Here is a 7,607-nt window from a genome sequence, read left to right on the forward strand (position 1 = left end):
TCAGGTACACCCAGGCCTCCAGCAGAGTGCCCGGGGAGGCTGTGATGGCCCACGCTGTATCTGGCACCCATGGGTCCCAGTTGTGTGGTGGAGGAGCCGTGGGAAGGGATGATGCTGGCCAAGGCGGGGTTGCTCTGATCTCAGGGCAGCTGCCCTTGGCCCAGGACAGCCACTCAAGGCCAGAGCTGTGACTGGACAAACTGAACAGGAAGCCTGACCTTCCCCTGGAGTTGTGACCGGCAGCCAAAGCCTGACAGGGTCATCTCTGCAAAGCTGTTGAAGATGTGAGGAGGTGGAGCACACGGGCCATCGTGTCTCGGGCACCCTGGACTCCAACCTGTGCCTGCATGGGGCTTCCATCCCTGGGCCTGAGACTGCCCCGGCCTCGGCCCACTGCCCTCGAGCTACACCACCCATTCGGCTGCCACCCCACGCCCTGTCCTCGTGCTGCCCCTCCTGGTGCTCCTGCCTTTCACCTTCCCTTTTGTCAGAGCAGGAGCCTCTGCCCTAGGCCACCCCCTCTGTTCAGCAGGCCCAGGCTGGTCCCTCTCGGCACCCGTGCCGCAGGAAGCCTGGAGCGTCCGGGACGAGGCGGGGCCCGTGCAGACCCGATGGCACCGCACACTCACGCCCCACACACGGATGGGACCTGGGCTCAGCCCAGCTACCAGCAGCTCACATGTGGGGTGTGGGGACCTCGCCGTCCCCATGTCCCAAGCAGCCAACGCTGGCACGGGTGAGCATCTGTGACTCTGGGAATACCCGTGCCAGGCAGGCCACGTTATCCCGAACCAACTTAACTGCCTATCAACAGGAAGCTCGTACATCACTGCGGCCCGTCTCTCCCCGTGACGTGCAGCCTCAGCCTCCTGCGTTCAAGTGATCCTTCCCCCGCAGTTTCCTAAAGTGTTGGGATTACATGCGTAAGCCACCATGCCCAGCCAAAGTAAGTACACTTAGCAACTTAAAAATACACATGGATCAAAGAAGACATCATACTTGAAATGAGAAAATATTTTGAACTGAATGGCAGTGAAAATACTACACATTAAAACTTAGGGAAATATGGTTAGTGTGGTACGTTGAGGGAAACTTATAACCTCACACGCTTGTTTCACAAAACAACAGCAGACAACAAAGATTTCCAATTCCAGCAATGACAGGCTAGGGTACCTGGACGAACCATCACACTGAAAACACATGCTGCAGTAAATACTGAATTTCTCCTTAAGAGCTGTGGGAATCTGACAAGCCAGGAAGGTAGAAACAAGGGAGAAGTGAGGGACGCAGGGGCCCAGGAAGGTCGTGAGCGCCAAGCACCCAGTGCTGCTGCCCCAGGGCGTGGCCAGTCCAGGCTTACGGGGCTCAGGTCCTGGGGGGCTGACCAGCAGGGTGGGGCAGACACCAGGCTCCAGCCCAGCCTCAGGTGAGAGTGAAGGGAGCACCTATCTGCAGCAAGCGGAAGCCCCCAAATCTAGGCCCTCAGGGTGAATCGGTACCAACCCCCTCGCCCTATCCTGAATGTGAGCGGGGAAAGTGCTCACCTGGCAAGATCTGGCCTGCGGCCCTTCAGGGGTCAGCATGACTTGTGTGGGTCAGAAAGCCTCAGCCCTAAACCCGGTCTCAGAGGCTAAGAACCCTCTCCAGGAGGATGATCCATATAACAGCTCTCAAATAGGCCCCCAAATAATTCTTCACAAACACTTAACAGTTCAGGCCGGGCACGGAAGCTCACGCCTGTAATCCCAGCACTTTGGGCAGCCGAGGTGGGCACATCACTTGAGGTCAGGAATTTGAGACCAGCCTGGACAACATGGTGAAGTCCTGTCTCTACTAAAAATAGATAAATTAGGCCAAGCATGGTGGCTCATGCCTACAATCCCAGCACTTTGGGAGGCCAAGGTGGGCGGACTGCCTGAGGTCAGGAGTTCGAGACCAGCCTGGCCAACATGGTGAAACCCTGTCTCTACTAAAAATACAAAAATTAGCCTACTGTGGTGGTAGGGGCCTGTAATCCCAGCTACTTGCGAGGCTGAGGCAGGAGAATTTCTTGAACCCAGGAGGTGGAGGTTGCAGTGAGCCAAGATTGTGCCATTGCACTGCAGCCTGGGCAATTGAGTGAGATTCCATCTCAAAAAAAACACAAAAAAACAAAACACACACACACACACACAGAAGAATTAGCTGGGTATGGTGGCAGGTGCCCACAGTCCCAGCTACTTGGGAGGCTGAGGCAGGGGAATCGCTTGAACCTGGGAGGCAGAGGTTGCAGTGAGCCGAGATCGCACCAACGCACTCCAGCCTGGGCAACAGAGCAAGACTCCGTCTCAAGAAAAAAATAAGAAATAACAAAGAACAGAAGACAACATGACCCCACAAGTGAACCAGAGGGAAAGACAGGAACAGACCATTGGAGACTTTAGAGATGGCTAGCGATACCAGAGGCTAAAATAATCATGTGCCCTACCACGCAGGCAGCCATGGTGGCCCGGGCCCTGCCACGCACGCAGCCATAGTGGGCTGGCTAAGCTGCAGGTTGTGCCTGAGCTCACGGACGCGAGGAAGAAGAGCGACCGCGTCCTGGACAGCCCGGCTCGAGGCTGCTCTTCAGCCCCAGCCCCTGGGGTCCCGCGGCGGCTGCGGGGGCAGTGGTGGGGAAGCAGGCATGGCACCCGGAGCACTGGAGCCCAATGCAGGGTGACCCCTTCCCCCCAGCTCCAAATCCAGCATCCCTCCCTGGTGCCTAGCCCTCGCCAGGCTGCTGGCCCCATCGCTGCGAAGGAGTGGTTTGACCCCTCACCACTGAGAGGAGTAAGGTGTACTTCCTTGTCAAGCACGACTCCGAGCGGCACTTCTTCCACACCGCGCAGCTGCCTGTGCCTGGCAGGGGCCTCCTGCGGCCGGAAGGTCCCCTGCATCCCCAACCACACCTGGCACAACACTATGGCTGAGGTGCGCTTCCAGCTGCAGCACCAGCCCACACACCTCCTCGGCACCACCACCAGCCACCCCAAGCCCGTCTATACCAGCTACCCCAAGCCCGTCTATACCAGCTACCCCAAGCCCGTCTATACCAGCTACCCAAGACCGTCTATACCAGCTACCCCAAGACCGTCTATACCACCACCCTGGATTACAACTCGGCAAGATGCTGGGGAGGTTTCTGTTAGGGTGGAGCTGGAAGCCACCAAGTTCCTGGGTAGAGATGACCTTTCGGATGCTGACCCAGCAGGCTGGGCTGAGCTGGGACCAGCTCTTCCACTGCCCTGCTCCGAGCCTGCTCTGGTCAAGGTGGGCAATGCTGCCCTTCATGTACTTCCAGCCCCGGAGGAGCTGAACCTAGAGATACCTGGAAACCCAGCTTAGGGAAGTAAAAAAAAAAATCACTGCATCTCATAATTATTGAGATATTTTTTAATTTTCAAGCTTTTTTTTTTTTTGAGACAGTCTTGCTCTGTCATCCATGCTGGAGAGCAGTGGCACGATTTTGGCTCACTGCAAACTCTGTCTCCCAGCTTCAAGTGATTCTCGTGCCTTAGGCTCCCGAGTAGCTGGGATTATAGGCAGATGCTGCCACCGCTCCTGGTTAATTTTTGTATTTTTAGTAGAGATGGGATTTTGTGATGTTGGCCAGGCTGGTCTCAAACTCCTGGCCTCAAGTGATCTGCCCGCCTCAGCCTCCCAAAGTGCTGGGATTCCAGGCAGGAGCCACCCACACTTGGCTCAAGCTGGGGTTTTTTTTTTTTTTTTTTTTGAGGCGAAGTCTTGCTCTTGTCCCCCAGGCTGGAGTGCAATGGCGCGATCTCGGCTCACTGCAACCTCTGCCTCCCAGGTTCAAGCCATTCTCCTGCCTCAGCCTCCCAAGTAGCTGGGATTACAGGTGCCTGCCACCATGTCTGGCTAATTTTTTATTTTTAGTAAAGATGGGGTTTCACCATGTTGGCCAGGCTGGTCTCAAACTCCTGACCTCACGTGATCCGCCCACCTCCACCTCCCAAAGTGCTGGGATTACAGGCGTGAGCCACTGTGCCCGGCCAGCTCGAGCTGTTTTTAAGAGGATATATCCTGGTTTGCTGCTCTGTAGTTTCCCCAAAGTCTCAATTTGATGAGAAAATAGAAAGACCACTAGAACGGAAAAATAAAAAATAAAAATTAGATTTCATCAAACTGGAAACCTTTGCTTTCCAAAAGATAACCATTAAGAAAGTAAAATAGCAAGCCAGAGGATCGGAAATTATTCACAACACATATCTGAGGAAGGACTCACACCTAGACCTGGGAATAACGCTAAAACCAGGCTGGGTGTGGCGGCTCCCGCCACCTGTAATCCTGGCACTCCGCGAGGTGGAGGCAGGTGAATCACTTGAGACCAGGACTCCGAGACCAGCCTGGGCAACACAGCGAGACCCAGTCTCTACAAAAAAAACCTTTTCTTTAAATTAGCAGAGCATAGTGATGCATGCCTGTAGTCCCAGCTACTCAGGAGACCCAGGTGGGAGGCTCGCTTGAGCCCAGGAGTTTGAGGTTGCAGTGAGCTATGATCGCACCGCTGCACTCCAAGCCTGTGCAAGAAAGATCCTGACTCAAAAAAAAAAAGACAAGATTTCCAAGACCCAGTTTTTTAAATAGGCAAAAGAATTAAGTAGGCCCTTCCCAAAGATGCCACCCAAATGGCCAAGTGCAGACAAAAAGGTGTTGTGCCTCTGGCACCAGGGAAGTGCAAGTTACTACAAAACGAAAACAAAAAAATCAAATGGATTTAATTGTCTTTTTGTTACTGATTTCCTCCTCAATTGCACTCTGGCCAAAGAATGTGATTTGTATTATTTACCTACATATCATATGTTCATACATTACATTATCATCTGCGAATTACTGACATTTGCTTTGGGTCCTAGGACCTTGTCCATTTTTAAAAGATTCCACGCGTGCTTAAGAATGTTTTCTCTAATGGGCATAAGTAGACCAAGTTTTTAACTGTATTATCCCATTCTTTCATATTCTTCATCAATGATCTAAGCCTCTATCAAAAGAACCTAAAACAAGGGCAGCAAATTGAACACAAAATAGGTAGAAGAAAGGAAATTCATAAGAAAAGAGCAGAAGTCAACGAAAAAGAAAACAATAGAAAAAAAAATCAATGGACCCAAAAGTAGGTTTCTTTGGGGAAAATATCTGTAAAAATGATAAACTCTTAGCTAGTCTGATCAGGGGGAAAAGAAAACACAAATGGCCCAGAGCAGGAATGAGAATGGACATCACTGCACAGAGGATACTGTGAATGATTTATGTAAATTGTTTTGATAACTTAGATGAAATTCTGCGACAAACCTATCTTTAAAAAAATGACAAAGGAAGAAACAGAAAATCCAAAAGCCTCATGTCTTTTTTTTTGAGACAGAGCCTCGCTCTGTTGCCCAGGCTGGAGTGCAGTGGTGTGATCTCAGCTCACTGCAACCTCCACCTCCTGAGTTCAAGTGATTCTCCTGCCTCAGCCTCCAGAGTAGCTGGGATTACAGGCATGCACCACCACACCCTGCTAATTTTTATATTTTTAATGGAGACGGGGTTTCACCATGTTGACTAGGTTGGTCTCAAACTCCTGACCTCAGGTGATCCATCCACCTTGGCCTCCCAAAGTGCTGGGATTACAAGCGTGAGCCACCATGCCAGGCCTCATGTCTATTTTTAAAAATCAAGTTCTTAATGAAAAACCTAAGCAAAAAGAAAATGGCAGGCATAGATGGCTTCACCCATCACATCTCTATGAAACAAATAATGCCAATCCTATACAAACTATGGCAGAACTTGTTTCAGGAGGCCCACTTAATGCAATATCAAACCATGACAGACACATCACATGACAAGACAATGAACATCCGAGCCCAGTGTCCCTCATGAGCATTCCTACACAGGAGGTCCTTAGCCCGGTATGAGCAAATCTCATCTGGCCATGCAGAGAAAAGGCCAATGCACCATGGCCACAGGGACTTACCTGGAAATGCCAGGTCATCTTGGCATATGAAAGTCAGCGTAATTCACTACAGTAATGCGGTAAGGAAGTGACCTCATGAGCATCTCACTAGGTGCAGGAAAGGCAGCTGACCACATTCAACATGGATTCAGGAAAAGCCCTCAGCAAATGAGGAAGCTCTTCCGCCTGTAAGTGCACCAGTGCAAACCCAACACTGAGCCGGGAGAGACCGAGCCCATGTTCACCGAGACTGGGAATAAGATAAGCAAGCGCCGGCTCACCTCGCCAGTGCAGTGAGAAGCCGAGGCACAGACTGACATGGGGAAGCAAAGCCACTGTCAGACAGAGGACACGCGTGTGCACACAGAAACCCCGCGAGTCCACAGAAACACCGCCATGGCCAAGGCGGGAGTTTAGGGCACAGGATTAAAGCACCACGCACAGGTGACAAATGAAATAAAAATACACAGTCCTCAATAGCATATCAAACACCTAGGACTAGATCTAAAGGAAAACATGCCAGACACATGCACAGAAAACTCCAGTCCATTGTTGGGAGAAGTTGAAGATGAACTCAATACCTGGAGTCATACATGGCAGTCAACGCGTGGACACTGGAGACTGTTAAGACGCCGACTGGAGTCACACACGGCAGTCAACGCGTGGACACTGGAGACTGTTGAGACGCCGACTGGAGTCACACACGGCAGTCAACGCGTGGACACTGGAGACTGTTGAGACGCCGACTGGAGTCACACACGGCAGTCAACGCGTGGACACTGGAGACTGTTAAGACGCCGACTGGAGTCACACACGGCAGTCAACGCGTGGACACTGGAGACTGTTAAGACGCCGACTGGAGTCACACACGACAGTCAACGCGTGGACACTGGAGACTGTTGAGACGCCGACTGGAGTCACACACGGCAGTCAACGCGTGGACACTGGAGACTGTTGAGACGCCGACTGGAGTCACACACGGCAGTCAACGCGTGGACACTGGAGACTGTTAAGACACCGATTCTTCCCAACATGTATTCAAGACATTCAGAAAAGGTATTCAAAAATGCGTTCAAGGGAATTGCTATTGAAATTCCAGAAGGCATGTTTTTTTGGTAGAAATTGAGACACTGATTGTAAAACATATATGGAAACACCAAGGACATAAACAGCCACAAGACTCTTTAAAAAGAAGAGTTGGAAAATGCACATCACCTCGATTCAGGGTTTATTATAAACCCAACTGTAGCCAAGACAGTGTGGCGGCCGGGCACCATGGCTCACACCTACAACCTGTAATCCCAGTAGTTTGGGAGGCTGAGACAGGAGCACCACTTGAGCCCAGATCAAGACCCGCCTGGGCAACATAGTAAAACCCCGTCTCTACAAAAAAAATAAAAATAAAAAAAATAAAGTCAGCTGGGTGTGGTGACACACGCCTGTGGTCCCAGCTACTACTCAGGAGACTGAGGCGAGAGGACTGCTGGAGTATGGGAGGTCGAGGGTGCAGTGAGCTGAGATCACGCTACTGCACTCCAGCCTGAGGGACAGAGCAAGACCTTGTCTAAAGTGTGGCAATGGCAAGAGCATAAGGACAAACAGAAACAGACCCACACAGGTAGGTCAGTTGATT

Source organism: Gorilla gorilla, chromosome 3, assembly GCF_029281585.2.
Source record: "Gorilla gorilla gorilla isolate KB3781 chromosome 3, NHGRI_mGorGor1-v2.1_pri, whole genome shotgun sequence".
Lineage (NCBI taxonomy): Eukaryota > Metazoa > Chordata > Mammalia > Primates > Hominidae > Gorilla > Gorilla gorilla.